Raw genomic sequence first — 18,081 nt, 5'->3', positions numbered from 1 at the left:
ATATCATATTTTATTTACAATGTACTAATAAAACTAACGGTTTCTTTTTCTGTTCTTATTTTTGGCGAAAAGTAAACATCGAGAGAGCCTCTATTTACATGAAATGGTTCGGTCCTGCCCCCAAACCAGGGGCATACGGTACTTACTAGCAGTGAATTGCGAGTGAGGAGTGCCAGTGGAGCATCATGTCTCAGCTTCCTAAAGGAAAATCTGGCTTCCAAAAACGAAAAGAAAGACAGGAGAGAGAAAAGAACGGGCAACAGTATGTCACCCAATTTTTCACAAAGGAAGGTGGGTGTAGTCCGTAAGTGGTGGAAATTAACCTGTTAGCTTAATCCATAGTGAAATAGACTACTTTTGCTAACATTAGTTACTTAATATCGTCACAGAAAATTCAGTGTTTACATTTCGCTCCTCTTTTAGTCGACATTTAATCAATGCAGGCAAACTTTTAGCAAGCTATTCATACTAAACAGTTGTCCCTGCCTCTGCCTGGTGCCAGGCCCAAAAGATGCAGCTTCTGTCTCTTCATCCCTATACCCCTGAACCAGCCCTACTCCCAACTGAAGAAGGAGGTGAGCAGCATTGTGTTGAATGACATGTCAGTTGGCATAATTGCAGGGGTCTGTGGAAAAAATGATTAAATCCTTTTCAATTATAAGAATTCAAACACTGTAATTATTTTCCACATAATGATCATTATATGAAACAAAAACAGCCTATAGTCTGTATTGGAGGATGGACAGTTTGAAGCATTGAGTAGGGTTGCAAAGGCTCGGGAACTTTCCGGAAATTTTCCATGGGAAATTAAATTCATCAAAAAAAGTTAGCTTATAACAGTGAACCTTTTTTGTGGGATACACATAAGGCAATTCTAGGTCTTGTGGCATGTTTTGGTTAAACTATCCCCAATTCAATGGAATTGCAACACTGCATGCACAGTGCATTCTTCCATCACATGTGCAGATGAATCTCAAGAGCTTGCACACTAATGAGATGCTATTGAGCCCACACTACTACACTGTCTGAGCTAAGGACTACATGCTTTCTGATAAGTTTTGATTACAATACTGGGTTGGGTGAATATATTTTATATGACATACATGATTTTTTGTTAACATTTGGGTTGTTATTATGACGTTTTTAGTGATGTCCTACACAGTTTTAGTGTAATTTTATGATTTCATGTATACTTGACTGACGTTTTCAAGAAGGATCCCTGAGATTAAATAGAGACTAATAAAATAAATTATGGACAATCATTTTCAGCGATCTATATAACTCGTCTCTAGTTTTCTGATCATATTGGAACTCCCTGCTCTATGTTGCTCTGGTTGTCTTTGTCTAATAACATCTGTAAATATTTTAAATAGACGCTAAAATACCTATAGAATTATATTTAGTTTACTCCAATATTTTTCTATTGTTCAAGGCTCAAACTCCCATGATTTTATTTGGCAAAACCCAGCGTTGTCAATTTAGCGCTATATTTAGAGAGTTTTCAGACCCCTCCAGCGACTTTTGATGTTAAAAGAGGCTAGCGACAAATTCAGCTACTTTTCAGGCTGCCTTTAAGGAGTTTGACCACTGAGAGTTTATATGGTTTTGATTGTATTTAGCAACATTTCCCACTAAATCCTGCCACAAACGAGAATTTTAGAAGCTGTCTGTGCAATAGAAGTCACAGCAATGGTGCGGACACATAGGCAGAGAAACACAAGGGGAGGGGGTGTGAGGCGGGAGAGGGGGCGAAAATGCTATGTCAGGGACTGCAGCTGTGCCTGCAACTGTGCTGCAGCTAAGCAAATTGTCAAACCAAGGAGCCAGTAGCGATTCTCACTGAAAAATAGTTGTCAACACTTGCAAAACCACTACCACTATCAATGATGAAGTTGCCGCTCCGGCGGCCATTGCGACCTTTCCAAATAGCCTATATTTTCATAGTGAATTACTTGTAAACTTCATACTTTTTATTAGTTCCAATAGGCCTACAGTGCTGTTGGATGGTTGCTTGCACAGTCGCTAAGGCTGTATTTGGCTTTATTGTTGAAACACACTATTTCAGATGCAGCATGGCTAATGTTAGAACTGAAGATACAGGCTTCAATCATGAGATAGGATTCCGTAGTGATTTTCCTGTAAATTTCATAAGAAATTGTTTGTTCTAACAGGCCTATTGTTGTTTGGACCGTTTTTAAATGCTGTTATTGTTGCAAACATTATTTCGGATGTAGCATTCGGGCTAGCTAGCATGCTAGCTAACCATCAGATACAGTAACTTATGGTTAGCATTCGTTAGCATCTAAATTCAATTTATTTTGAGTGTAATGCTGTTGATTGGTGACAATGACATGAACATATATTCAGCATGATATTCATGCAAGCATTATAATAAGACCCAAAATAACAACCCAAAAGTAATGTGAAATGCACTCATAACTTATGACATACACTTCGTCTGCAGACTGGGTGGAGACTGGGTGGAGCATTGCATCCTGGCAGGAGAAATGCACCCTGGAAATTGTAGTATACTGTAGACAATGTCAATGTAGAAGCTTTTAAAATGACAAAACAAGGAATCGTGCAGTATGATTAACAAAAATGAGAAAACATCAAAATGGTTTCATATCTAATAGTTGTGCAGATATACTAACAGCATAATTACTGTTTTTAAAGTGGTTGAATTGTCCTTTAAGCTCTAATAAATTATTTTTGGAAATGAGCTGTGACTTTTCAGAGGAAGATAATTATTCTCAAATGCAGAGCTGAAGCGTAATCTAAGATACCATTGTCAGCTGCTTTGTGTGTTTGATGACAAGCACTACTGAAGGTACAGTACCAGTCAAATGTTTGGAAACACCTACTCATTCCAGGGTTTTTATTTTTGCTATTTTCTAAATAGTAGAATAATAGTGAAGAAATCAAAACTATGAAATAACACATATGGAAATCATGTAGTAACCAAAAAAAGTGTTAAACATATCAAAATATATTTGAAATTTGAGATTCTTCAAAGTAGCCACCCTTTGCCTTGATGACAGCTTTGCACACTCTTGGCATTCTCTCAGCCAGCTTCATGAGGTAGTCACCTGGAATGCATGTCAATTAACAGGTGTGCCTTGTTAAGTTAATTTGTGGAATTTCTTTCCTTCTTAATGCATTTGAGCCAGTCAGTTGTGTTGTGATAATGTAGGGTTGGTATAGAGAAGATAGCCCTATTTGGTAAAAGAAAAAGTCCATATTATGGCAGAACAGCTCAAATAAGCAAAGGGAAACGACGGTTCATCATTACTTTAAGAAATTAAGATCAGTCAATCTGGAAAATTTCAAGAACTTTTAAAGTTTCTTCAAGTGTAGTCGCAAAAACCATCAAGCGCTATGATGAAATTGGCTCTCATGAGTACTGCCACAGGAAAGAAAGACCCCTCTGCTTGTCAGGGATTTCTTCGTCGGAGGACGATATGGCGAAATCATCATCGGAAAATGAGGACCAATATGCAGCAGAGTTGAGATGGTTCATTTTGAACTTTTAATAAATTCCAAAACGAACATACAAAATAACAAAAAACGACCGCACGATACACTGACAGTCCTGTTAGGTTTACACACACACTAACTAAACACACTAAACACACTAAACACACTAAACACACTAAACACACTAAACACACTAAACACGGAACAATCTCCCACAATTAAACAGACAAACACACCCAACTAATATAGGACTTCCAATCAAAGGCAACACCACACAGCTGCCTTCAATTGGAAGTCCACCCCAATTAACTCAACATAGAAACAGATCAACCAGACTACACATAGAAATACATCAACATAGACCATAACTCAAAACCCGGAAATAATAAATCAAACGCCCTCCTAACTAACACACCACCCTGAACCACATAAAACAAATACCCTCTGCCACGTCCTGACCAAACTAAAATGACAATTAACCCTTATACTGGCCAGGACGTGACACTGCTGCAGAGGATAAGTTCATTAGAGTTACCAGCCTCAGAAATTGCAGCCCAAATAAATGCTTCACAGAGTTCAAGTAACAGACACATATCATCATCAACTGTTCAGAGGAGACTGCGTGAATCAGGCCTTCATGATCGAATTGCTGCAAAGAAACCACTACTAAAGGACACCAATAATAAGAAGAGACATGCTTGGGCCAAGAAACACGAGCAATGGACATTAGACAAGTGGGCATCTGTCCTTTGGTCTGACGAGTCCAAATTTGAGATTTTTGGTTTCAACCGCCGTGTCTTTGTGAGACGCAGAGTAGTTGAACAGATGATCTCTGCATGTGTGGTTCCCACCGTGAAGCATGGAGGAGGTGTGATGGTGTGGGGGTGCTTTGCTGATGACACTGTCTGTGATTTATTTAGAATTAAAGGCACACTTAACCAGCATACCACAGCATTCTGCAGCATCTGGTTTGGGCTTAGTGGGACTATCATTTATTTTTCAACAGGACAATGACCCAACAGACCTCCAGGCTGTATAAGGGCTATTTGACCAAGAAGGAGAGTGATGGAGTGCTGCATCAGATTACCTGGCCTCCATAATCACCCGACCTCAACCCAATTGAGATGGTTTGGGATGAGTTGGACCGCGGAGTGAAGGAAAAACAGCCAACAAGTGCTCAAGCATATGTCTACTGTGCATTATGGGAAATGTTATGATTGTTTCTGGTTGGTTACGGTTGTTTCTCTGTGATTTTAAGCACTGTATGGGCTGTGTATCAGATTTAAAAAATCACCTGCTATAAGACAAAGTCCACCATTGCAAAACCTGGTGAAAATAAGGCCCTGTAGATTGTATTTCCAGCCAGCAACTATTGTGAAATTGCGACGCTGATCACACTTTCACACTTTTAGTTTCATCAGCTAATGTTTGAAAACAATATAAGAAAACAGGATAAAGGTTATTATTCTAATAATAATTATATATTTGTAGTACTTTTAGCCCTTTTTTCTCCACAATTTCGTGATATAAATTGGTGATTACAGTATTGTCCCATCGCTGCAACTCCCTACGAACTCGGGAGAGGTGAAGGTTGAGAGCCATGCGTCCTCCGAAACACGACCCTGCCAAACGTCACTGCTTCTTAACACACTGCTCGCTTAACCCGAAAGCCAGATGCACCAATGTGTCGGAGGAAACACTGTCCAGCTGGCGACCAAAGTCAGTTTGCAGTTGCCCGGCACAGTTTGCAGGTGCCCATGCACAATTTTTGATTGAATAATCTGTTTCTTGATTCCCCCTCACCTCTCTCCTTCCTCTTTCAATATCCTCCGACCCACATTATTGGATCCAAACAGACTATTTTTAGGCTACTCTGGAGACCATTATGACAGATCTAAGGCTGTCATAGGGATTGAATGACACACAGGGTTTAGATGACAGATAGATATGGGATCCTGACACTTCACATACAACGCAGACTGGATTTCACTTCATATAAACTCCTTGTCTTCACATGTAGCTAAAATAATAGATTGTTCCCTGTGGAATTCTCAAAGACGGATTAGATCAGCTGTTGTGTACAGTATTATGTCAAGATAAATGTAACAGTGTCTATTCATAAAAATGGATGCAGGATAATCTTGGATCTTTTCTTGAAGTCAACTTGGAATTTTTTGCCACCAGTGATTACTCAGGCATACAGTAAGATTACTTTGTATTTATTATTTTTTTGATAGAGAAATGTCACACCGCCTCTCCTCTAAATATGTATATATGAATAGTCTGTAAGAAGTATAGTTTGGGAGGCTTTTTGTTTTCTTGACAGTATATGACTTACTTTTAAGTAGTTGTTCTGTATCATGTACTTTATGTTTTCTGTGGACCCAAGAGTCTGCTGCATGAGCAACAGGTAATGAGGATCCTACCAGTAAACTAAACTAAACCATTGATAGTAACAGCAATCCTCTGAGGGGGAGTGACTATATTTATTTTTTATTTTATTTAACCTTTATTTAGCTAGGCAAGTCAGTTAAGAACAAATTCTTATTGATAATGACGGCCTACCAAAAGGCAAAAGGTCTCCTGCGGGGACAGGGGCTGGGATTAAAAATCTAAAATAAATAAAATATAAATATAGGACAAAACACACATCATGACAAGAGAGACAACATAACACTACATAAAGAGAGACCTAAGACAACAACATAGCAAGGCAGCAACGCATGACAACACAGCATGGTAGCAGCACAACATAACAACAACATGGTAGCAACACAACATGGTAGCAGCACAAAACATGGTAGAAACATTATTGGGCACAGACAACAGCACAAAGGGCAAGAAGGTAGAGACAACAATACATCACACAAAGCAGCCACAACTGTCAGTAAGATTGTCCATGATTGAGTCTTTGAATGAAGAGATTGAGTTAAAACTGTCCAGTTTGAGTGTTTGTTGCAGCTCGTTCCAGTCTCAAGCTGCAGTGAACTGAAAAGAGGAGCGACCCAGGGATGTGTGTGCTTTGGAAACCTTTAACAGAATGTGAATGGCAACGGGTGTTGTATGTGGAGGATGAGGGCTGCAGTAGATATCTCAGATAGGGGGAAGTGAGGCCTAAGAGGGTTTTATAAATAAGCATCAACCAGTGGGTCTTGCGATGGGTATATAGAGGAGTATAGTGTGCAGTGGCGTGTCCTATAAGGAGCATTGGTGGCAAATCTGATGGCCAAATACTATATTTATAGTAAAACAAGATTCAAGGAACATCATGTGTTACACTTTTATTGACTATCATCCAAAAATATCACATGATGTAACCGTTGCAAAAACCATCCCTGTGATTCTAGTGTCGAAAGACTGCTTGAATATGATCCCTCGTTGGCATCATATTGAAATACTTGGACAGTGCATGCTAAGAGCAGTGGAAGATGGAAGAAATGTCCAAACTCACTATTGCCACACTTACTGTGCAGCTAGCCAGTCCTTTTCTGCATTCAACAATGCACTCATCATTGTCCTGTCAAACAATACAAAACATTGGTTAAAGTAAAAACAGACTGGCACCCATGCTCCTAGAACAGAAGAGTGGACTGTATCAACAATAAACAAACAAACCATAAGACATTAATCAAAATGTGTTTATTTATTGACAAGCATCACAGCATGACATAACTTACATTTAAAAAAAACGTATAATATATCCTTCCAATTGTAACTTTTTTAAATAGCTTTTTTCATCAGTGAACTTACAGTTACTGTAAGACCCTTACAACCAATACACTGGATTCATGTATTAGTAGCTCATAGTTTACTCTTGGACAGTAGAACGTTGACATTTTTCAGTTCCTATTGTATATCATGCATGTAATTGAGGAGTGACTACAGTCTGTTCATCATTGGGTATACTCGAGGGGTGTAAAGGTTCACCAAACCCAAGGTTCGGCATGTATTGAGGTTTTGGGGTCAAGGTTCGGTTCGGTTTCGGTACAGCGAAATTTAAAACAGTTACAGGAGTTCATTTTTGTTTTGGCAAAAGATGTAAAACTAACCCAGAAATAGATCATGAACCATATAATGTAGGGCCCTGTAAAATCATTTTAAATTTTTTTGCCTAATTCCGCTTTCTCCATTTTGTTTTTCGAGGTTTCAGATTCTTCTCACTTTTTTCATGTTTTCACTCTCAAAATCACACTTTTTAAAAACGAGAAAACAACAAATTTGGAGATTATAATCCACAACAATGCTTGAACCACATCAGGAGACCATTTTGGAGGTCTGGGAAAAAAATTCCCTTTAATTTATGTTTGTTTGGTTAGAAGTGTTTCTGTAGCACGCATGTGATTGCCTTGGTATTTTTCGAGTAACATTTATCATTTGTTTTTACAATGATGCCTTGGAAAAAAATCACAACTGGATTGATGCAAATACTCATGATATCGTTCTGCCAGGTAAGCATAGACTACTTTGTAGTTAACATCGTTGTGTCGTTGACTATCATTAAATGTGAAGACTATATTATGAGCGTCTGCTAAATGACTAAAATGTAAATGTAAAATTATCAAATACATTTTCTATGTGTAATTTAATTACGCGATTAAACTAATCATGTAACTTTAATTAACTAGGAAGTCGGGGCACCATGGGAAAATGTTTAAAGAGTCTTTATTTCCTGAATTAACTCTTCTTATATTTTTATATCTTATAGAAAAAGTCGCTTATTAATTAATTTCACCTCATCAGTCTCATTACTGAACGTCACAAACCCTTGGATCTCTGCACCAACCCTAGCAGAGAATCATGAATCAGCAATATACAAATTGGCTTAATTATTTATTTACTAAGTAACTTAATCAATCACAGAATATTATTATTCTGTGGAAGCCAGTCGCACCAATGTGTCGAGGAAACACCGTACATCTGTCGGCCGGGTCAGCATGCACTGTGCCGGCCAGCCACAGGAGTCGCTAGTGTGCGATGGGACAAGGACATCCCTGCCGGCCAAACCCTTCCCTGACCCGGACGACGCTGGGCCCATTGTGCGCCGCCCCATGGGTCTCCCGGTCGTGGCCGGCTGCGACAGAGCCTGGACTCGAACCCAGAATCTCTAGTGGCACAGCTAGCACTGCGATGCAGTGCCTTAGACCACTGTGCCACTTGGGAGGCCCATAAATCACAGAATTACATAAACACACACACAATAGGTCATACATTGGTTACTACATGATACAAAGAAAAAGCCCCTAGCGGACAAAACTGATATGATGGCTTGGTAGACAAAGGAAAGTGGGTGTGGACCGCTCAAGAGTACACTCATGAAATGCTAATACTTTAACATGAACAGCCGCTCATTCTAAAATAAAATGCAATTTACATATGTACGACTTGTATGCGTTTGTTGTCCCTCTCTGCTATCGCCGGTCCATCTGCTGGATAATAGTTCATCAGAGAGTCTATGGTTGCATTACCCAGAAGTCCCAAGGTCTTTCGTGGTTGTAGTTGTTATAATGGATACTTCAGAATACCATTCAGAAATGTTTTTAGATCGGAAGGCTTTACCAGATTAAAGTATTTAAACAGCTGCAGTCTGAATAATTGTTCTTTAGTTTGTAGATTTCTTAGCCATTTCAATGAGGGGACCTCATCCCTGCATTTTTTACTCTTGTAGAGTTGCCAACCTGTCACGTCCTGACCATAGTAAGTTGTTATTTTATATGGTAGAGTAGGTCAGGGTGTGACAGGGGGTGTTTGTCTGTTTTTGTATTTTTATGTTCAGTTTCTAGTTTTGATTTCTATGTTGGTGTTGTTTGGGTTGATCTCCAATTGGAGGCAGCTCATCCTTGTTACCTCTAATTGGAGGTCATATCTATGTTGATGTTTGTCCCACCTGTGTTTGTGGGTGATTATAAATTGGGTAGTGTGTTTTCTCTCTGCGTCACGGTTTGTTGTTTTTTGTTAGTTCAAGTATTTAATGTATTGCATTACGTTTCAAGTATAAATAAAAATGTGGAACTACAAACACGCTGCACCTTGGTCCGCTCCTTCAGACAGCCGTGACACAACCATTTCAACATGTTAACAGAAGAAAAGAAAGAGAAAATCAGGACAGAAGAAAAAGGATATGAAAGTGAAACAGTTCTCTAAAGACACAAGAGACAATAATACAAGAAACAACACTTCTGTAGCTTGTCAACTATGTGTCTGTCTATCCCTGTTCTCTCCTCTCTGCACAGGCCATACAAACGCTTCACACCGCGTGGCCGCTGCCACTCTAACCTGGTGGTCCCAGCGCGCACGACCCACGTGGAGTTCCAGGTCTCCGGCAGCCTCTGGAACTGCCGGTCTGCAGCCAACAAGGCTGAGTTCATCTCAGCCTATGCTACCCTCCAGTCCCAAGACTTCCTGGCGCTGACGGAAACATGGATTACCACAGATAACACTGCTACTCCTACTGCTCTCTCCTCGTCTGCCCACGTGTTCTCGCATACCCCTAGAGCATCGAGCCAGCGGGGTGGTGGCACTGGAATCCTCATCTCTCCCAAGTGGACATTCTCTCTTTCTCCCCTGACCCATCTGTCTATCTCCTCATTTGAATTCCATGCTGTCACAGTTACCAGCCCTTTCAAGCTTAACATCCTTATCATTTATCGCCCTCCAGGTTCCCTTGGAGAGTTCATCAATGAGCTTGACGCCTTGATAAGTTCCTTTCCTGAGGATGGCTCACCACTCACAGTTCTGGGTGACTTTAACCTCCCCACGTCTACCTTTGACTCATTCCTCTCTGCCTCCTTCTTTCCACTCCTCTCCTCTTTTGACCTCACCCTCTCACCTTCCCCCCCTACTCACAAGGCAGGCAATACGCTTGACCTCATCTTTACTAGATGCTGTTCTTCCACTAATCTCATTGCAACTCCCCTCCAAATCTCCGACCACTACCTTGTATCCTTTTCCCTCTTGCTCTCATCCAACACTTCTCACTCTGCCCCTACTCGGATGGTATTGCGCCGTCCCAACCTTCGCTCTCTCTCTCCCGCTACTCTCTCCTCTTCCATCCTATCATCTCTTCCCTCTGCTCAAACCTTCTCCAACCTATCTCCTGATTCTGCCTCCTCAACCCTCCTCTCCTCCCTTTCTGCATCCTTTGATTTTCTCTGTCCCCTATCCTCCAGGCCGGCTCGGTCCTCCCCTCCTGCTCTGTGGCTCGACGACTCACTACGAGCTCACAGAACAGGGCTCCGGGCAGCCGAGCGGAAATGGAGGAAAACTCGCCTCCCCTGCGGACCTGGCATCCTTTCACTCCCTCCTCTCTACATTCTCCTCTTCTGTCTCTGCTGCTAAAGCCACTTTCTACCACTCTAAATTCCAAGCATCTGCCTCTAACCCTCGGAAGCTCTTTGCTACCTTCTCCTCCCTCCTGAATCCTCCTCCCCCTCCCCCCCTCCTCCCTCTCTGCGGATGACTTCGTCAACCATTTTGAAAAGAAGGTTGACGATATCCGATCCTCGTTTGCTAAGTCAAACGACACCGCTGGTCCTGCTCACACTGCCCTACCCTGTGCTTTGACCTCTTTCTCCCCTCTCTCTCCAGATGAAATCTCGCGTCTTGTGACGGCCGGCCGCCCAACAACCTGCCCACTTGACCCTATCCCCTCCTCTCTTCTCCAGACCATTTCCGGAGACCTTCTCCCCTTCCTCACCTCGCTCATCAACTCATCCTTGACCGCTGGCTACGTCCCTTCCGTCTTCAAGAGAGCGAGAGTTGCACCCCTTCTGAAAAAACCTACACTCGATCCCTCCGATGTCAACAACTACAGACCAGTATCCCTTCTTTCTTTTCTCTCCAAAACTCTTGAACGTGCCGTCCTTGGCCAGCTCTCCTGCTATCTCTCTCAGAATGACCTTCTTGATCCTAATCAGTCAGGTTTCAAGACTGGGCATTCAACTGAGACTGCTCTTCTCTGTGTCACGGAGGCTCTCCGCACTGCTAAAGCTAACTCTCTCTCCTCTGCTCTCATCCTTCTAGACCTATCTGCTGCCTTTGATACTGTGAACCATCAGATCCTCCTCTCCACCCTCTCCGAGTTGGGCATCTCCGGCGCGGCCCACGCTTGGATTGCGTCCTACCTGACAGGTCGCTCCTACCAGGTGGCGTGGCGAGAATCTGTCTCCGCACCATGCGCTCTCACCACTGGTGTCCCCCAGGGCTCTGTTCTAGGCCCTCTCCTATTCTCGCTATACACCAAGTCACTTGGCTCTGTCATATCCTCACATGGTCTCTCCTATCATTGCTATGCAGACGACACACAATTAATCTTCTCCTTTCCCCCTTCTGATAACCAGGCGGCGAATCGCATCTCTGCATGTCTGTCAGACATATCAGTGTGGATGACGGATCACCACCTCAAGCTGAACCTCGGCAAGACGGAGCTGCTCTTCCTCCCGGGGAAGGACTGCCCGTTCCATGATCTCGCCATCACGGTTGACAACTCCCTTGTGTCCTCCTCCCAGAGTGCTAAGAACCTTGGCGTGATCCTGGACAACACCCTGTCGTTCTCCACTAACATCAAGGCGGTGACCCGATCCTGTAGGTTCATGCTCTACAACATTCGCAGAGTACGACCCTGCCTCACACAGGAAGCGGCGCAGGTCCTAATCCAGGCACTTGTCATCTCCCGTCTGGATTACTGCAACTCGCTGTTGGCTGGGCTCCCTGCCTGTGCCATTAAACCCCTACAACTCATCCAGAACGCCGCAGCCCGTCTGGTGTTCAACCTTCCCAAGTTCTCTCACGTCACCCCGCTCCTCCGCTCTCTCCACTGGCTTCCAGTTGAAGCTCGCATCCGCTACAAGACCATGGTGATTGCCTACGGAGCTGTGAAGGGAACGGCACCTCCATACCTTCAGGCTCTGATCAGGCCCTACACCCAAACAAGGGCACTGCGTTCATCCACCTCTGGCCTGCTGGCCCCCCTACTTCTGAGGAAGCACAGTTCCCGCTCAGCCCAGTCAAAACTGTTCGCTGCTCTGGCACCCCAATGGTGGAACAAGCTCCCTCACGACGCCAGGACAGCGGAGTCAATCACCACCTTCCGGAGACACCTGAAACCCCACCTCTTTAAGGAATACCTAGGATAGGATAAAGTAATCCTTCTAACCCCCCCCCTTAAAAGATTTAGATGCACTATTGTAAAGTGGTTGTTCCACTGGATATCATAAGGTGAATGCACCAATTTGTAAGTCGCTCTGGATAAGAGCGTCTGCTAAATGACTTAAATGTAAATGTAAATGTAAACATGTAGCTACCGCTTCATGTTTTCTGATCTTCTTAACCATTCGAGATGTCTGGCTTACCATGGGTCTCTTTGGCATAAAATGTACATTTTGTCATGGGTGGTTTTATATTCTGTGGAAGAAGGGGGCATTCCATGATGCCGATGAAAATGTCTGTATTCACGGTGGAGTGGCCACTGACTAGTTAAACTTTCTATGAAAACCCATGCTCTCATTTAGAAGGCTAACATCACATTTCATCTTTTCACAAATAGTTTCATATGTAATCATATATGTTTCACAACATGTAGATGTAAACCCCATAATTGAGAATTGTACACAAACAAAGATGCAGTAATGTGCGATTCTTGCCCTTCATGAGATCACCAAATGAAACGCACTCTACATGACTGTCTCTTAAGTGTCCACGGACCACTCCCACATTCTCAAAAATATAAATATTGTTTAATTATTCCAACTTTTGATGTTCAAGTGTGTCTCTGTGTTCCACAGTTCACATTCCAATCTCAAACACTACAGAGCGTAGAGGCAGCATATTTTACAACCGCCAAAAAACAGCCAACTTCACGCTCTGCCCCCTACAAGAGAGAGCACGCTATAGAGAGGACCCACTGTAACCTGATCCTTCAGATCGTCACAGGAGAGTCATGACAACTCTTAATTGAGAAGGTTTTTGGGAAAGCCTTTACATCTACCAGAAGACTGTTGTCATTAGCATCATCGCTAACAGCTGCATAGTGACAGACAAACGCACACACACACACAGATCGTGTCATTCCCGCATCGTTGCCTCTTCAGAAAGTTAAAGGAAAATATGAATCACTTCTACATTTTGTTCATGTCTCATCACCATCTTAGGAAAATTCTTTAATGTTCTAATAAATGCAATACATTTAGTTGATTTTCTACTAAATTCAATACATTTAGTTGATTCCCTAGTAAATTCAATACGTTTAGTTGACTTCCTACTAAATTCAATACATTTTGGCTTCTACTGGGAAGTGCTCCTCAAAGTGCCCCTCACAAAAGGATAGTGTGAAATGCACCAATTAAGATTTGAATTTTGATTACAACATGCGCATAGACTATAGTTGTTTTAACGGAATATCCAACAATGCTTTTTTTCAATGCAGTGTAGGCATAGCCTATAGGACTAGTGTTAAAAAAATGAATAAAACATTAAATATATTAATATGGGTTCACAGTGCGGCCCGAACCGAGGTCTCCATACCGAACGGTTTAGTACCAATATGTGTACCTTACACCCCTAGTATACTCTATACTCACCAATGGTCATACTGCAAAGTTGAATGTACACTATCTGGACTCTCTCTGGACAATCGTTGTCATGCTATATTTAGACATCATGATAACAGACATGCCTGTCTGACTGTGGTTATTATGCTACTCACCGTCACCGGGTCTTGATGCTGACAGTCTTCTACACCACAAATGTATTCCTCATCTTAGCACATGTGGTAGTTTGTGTCATACTCTCGCTCTCACTACCACATCAGCTCCAGCTCCAAATGCACATAGGCCTACACAGACATTTGCTTTCACACAGATGCTTAAATTCTCTCTCTCTCTCTCTCTCTCTCTCTCTCTCTCTCTCTCTCTCATTGGCTGCAGCTGTGGGCTTACAGTACTTCACAAAGCATGGAAGATCAGCTGTTTTTACATGTAGTTACTGTTTATGTACAGATTCAACTGCACAGTTTTGAAAACAAAAGTACCAATAAAAACATAAATTCACATACATTCCAACCCAAAATGTGAAGGTAACTGTGCAGCCATCAGGGAATTTGAGCCTAGGGTGTTCTACAGCTGGATGCTGAAAAGTACCTCACACTTACATTACAGTGAGGCTCAATGCATTAGGCCAGTTATTCCCAAACTGGGGTATGGGGTACGCGCAATGCCGTCGGGGGTACGCCAAATAAAAATGTGATTTACATTTTTCTTTTCACATTTTCAAACAGTACATTTTTATTTTCCAACAGGGCTGTACGTTTGGGTGAGTTTTTTTTCTCCTCTGAGTAGCCTCATTTCAATGTCAAAAATAAAATTAAACCATCTAGTGTTCAGCGAAATAATAACACAATGTCAAATACAGGTAGCCTAGTCAAATAATTAACATCCAATCACATTAACCATTTCTCGCGGGAAACCTTTACTCTTATGCAGACATTTAGAAACGTAACATGACAATTTCAAAAATAAGCCACGCGAGTTTTTTGAGCGAGAATAAAGACAGCTTTCGAGTAGTAAGACATGTATAAAAGCAACAGATACCATTAATAAGAAGGGGCTAGAAGCGTCATATATGGTGAGCTACCGAGTGGCTAGGACAGGCAAGCCCCATACTATTGTGGAGGACTTAATTCTTCCTGCTGCCGCGGACATGGCTGGGACAATGCTTCATCAAACAAACAACACTGTTTCACGACACATCAGTGACATGGCAGGATATACATTTGAAACAATTACTGCTTCGCATACAAGCCAGTGAATTATATGCGTTACAGCCGGATGAGTCAACAGACGTGGAGGGCCTGGCACAGCTCCTGGTTTATGTCTGTTACGTTTATGGGGGGGTCAATTAAAGAAGACATCCTCTTCTGCAAATCACTGAAAACCAGGACAACATGAGATTTTTAAAGTACTGGACAGCTTTGTGACATCAAATGGACTTTGGTGGTCAAGATGTGTTGGTAGCGGTACTGATGGCGCAATAGTCATGACAAGGAGACATAGTGGAGTGGTAACGCGCGTGCAAGCAGTTGCTCCCAACACCACTTGGGTACAGTACAGCATCCACCGAGAGGCTCTTGATTCCAAGGGAATGCCTGACAGCTTGAAATACGTTTTGGACAATACAGTGAAAATGCTTAACTTTGTTAAAGCAAAGCCCCTGAACTCTCGTGTATTTTCTGCATTATGCAATGTTATGGGCAGCAACCATGTAACACTTTTACAACATACAGTAGTGCGCTGGTTGTCAAGGGGCAAAGTATTGACACGTTTTTTTAAATTGAGAGACAAACAAAGTTTTCTTTACTGACCATAATTTTCACTTGTCTGACCGCTTGCATGATGATGAGTTTCTCACAGGAATGGCCTATCTGGCCTATCTTGCCTGAATGATCTGAATCTAGGATTACAGGGACAGTCCGCAACTATATTCAATGTGCGGGATAAAATTTAGGCTATGATTAAGAAGTTGGAGCTCTTTTCTGTCTGCATTAACAAGGACAACACACATGTCTTTCCATCATTGCATGATTTTTTTGTGTGCAAATGAACTCAAGCTTACGGACAATATCAAATGTGATATAGCGAAGCACCTGAGTGAGTTGGATACGCAATTACGCAGGTACTTTCCCGAAACGGATGACACAAACAACTGGATTCATTATCCCTTTCATGCCCTGCCTCCAGTCCACTTACCGATATCTTAACAAGAGAGCCTCATCGAAATAGCAACAAGCGGTTCTGTGAAAATGTAATTTAATCAGAAGTCACTACCAGATTTCTGGATAGGGCTACGCTCAGTGTTTCTTGCCTTGGCAAATCGCGCTGTTAAGCCACTGATGCCCTTTGCAACCACGTAGCTATGTGAGAGTGGGTTCTCGGCCCTCACTAGCATGAAAACTAAATACAGGAACAGACTGTGTGGAAAATGATTTAAGACTGAGACTCTCCAATACAACCAAACATTGCAGAGTTATTGGAGAGTTATGTGCATCCTTTCAAGCACAACCTTCTCATTAACCTGTGTTGAGTTATTCACCATTTCTGATGAACAAATAAGGTTTTATATGTAAGATGGCTAAATAAAGAGCAAAATTATTGATTATTATTATAGTATTATTTGTGGCCTGGTCTTATATGAGCTTTTTGTCAGTTCCCACAAGCCGGGTTGTGACAAAAGCTCATTCTTATGTTTAATAAATATATCGTATAGTGTGTGTGTGGCAGGCTTACAATGGTGGCAAAAAACAACATCTGAGAGTTTGATGACCCTGGTGCTAGTGTGGGTACGCAGCTGGAGGTTGAATGTTTGAAGTGGTACGGGACTATAAGAAGTTTGGGAACCACTGCATTAGGCAATCTGAATTGTGGGGGAGCATGAAAGAGCAAGATGCTTTATTTGTCCTAATAAGAACATAAAGTTAAGTCAAAACTATATCATATTTTAATTTTAATGTTTATTATTGCTACTTTATGCCATGTGGGATGAGTGCAGAATACTTTTTAACACATAAAAGTAAAAGTGCAACAGCGTAATAAAGCTTACATTTTCATCAGTTGATTCTCTTTTTCAAATGCTTGGACTGGAGTTAAAAAGGTATCTATGTGTGTGGAAAAGTTTCAGGCTTGGTTAAACATGGGAAAATAGATTATTTATTGAGATAATATTGTATCAATATTCCAGGTGCATGAGGTTGAAGCTGAACAAAGACGTGGAGGTGATGCTATTAAAGTTGTCTGCAAATATGAAAAAGTCAAGGAGTTCACCTACCAGGTATCTAATCTTTATATTCACGATATCCATCACTGTAGATACAGTGTATAGGGCTTTGAATATTGTATCTCGAGAAGCATTATTGAGAATGTCTATAATGCCACAGACTGAAGAAGAATAAGAAGTATATGAACAGGCTCCAGGATCTGGTGGACAAGCTGCAGCTCAAAGTGAAGGCCTACAAAAGACAAGCTGAGGAGGCTGTAAGTAGAATATAGTATAGTATAACACACTGTATCTCAGGAGGCACAGATTTGGTTCCACGCCGAAACGTATTTGATCAACGTGCACAGTTTCATCAATGTTATGTACGGTTTGAAAAACATAATACAGTAGTTACTATATGTCCTTGTCCTTTGAGACAAAGAAAAGTAAAGAATGGATGTTGATCTCTGTAAGCGTAACAAAAATTCTGAGATCAAAATGTATTTTGTGGTTATTTATTGGGTTTCATAATATCTGTAATTTTTTTATTACATTTTCCAAGGAGGAGCATGCCAACACTCACCTGTCCAGGTCAACAAGCTGTGAGCCAACAGCCATGACGCTGGAAAGTTAAAGTACAAAAAAAAGACACTTCTGTGGAAGGTAAAACACATATTGCTATAAGTGATTCACTTAATAGATCTTCATTTCTATTATTTTATCAATTTGTATTTATATTTTATTCTAACAACAGGTTAATCCCATTGATATAAATACTGTATAACTTTACTGGAAATCATCATCGGTAAATCACGTTAAAAGCAAGCAGAATTCAATTAGTAAATAGATGTGATATTTTATATT

The 18,081-nt window shown here is 41.5% G+C and overlaps 1 long non-coding RNA gene across 1 annotated transcript; it reads left to right on the top strand.

The window, feature by feature from the left end:
* The first annotated feature begins 83 nt into the window (after nt 1–83).
* Nucleotides 84–17,484, top strand: LOC106583564 (uncharacterized). Its single transcript, XR_001323555.2, has 4 exons — nt 84–291; nt 503–575; nt 17,203–17,292; nt 17,399–17,484. It is a non-coding gene; the product is annotated as an uncharacterized lncRNA (long non-coding RNA).
* Nucleotides 17,485–18,081: the final 597 nt, after the last annotated feature.

The sequence above is a fragment of the Salmo salar genome, chromosome ssa22, assembly GCF_905237065.1.
Source record: "Salmo salar chromosome ssa22, Ssal_v3.1, whole genome shotgun sequence".
NCBI classification, from domain to species: Eukaryota; Metazoa; Chordata; class Actinopteri; order Salmoniformes; family Salmonidae; genus Salmo; species Salmo salar.
Note: the sequence above shows the minus strand (reverse complement) of the source record. Positions and strands in the feature narration are given on the sequence as shown.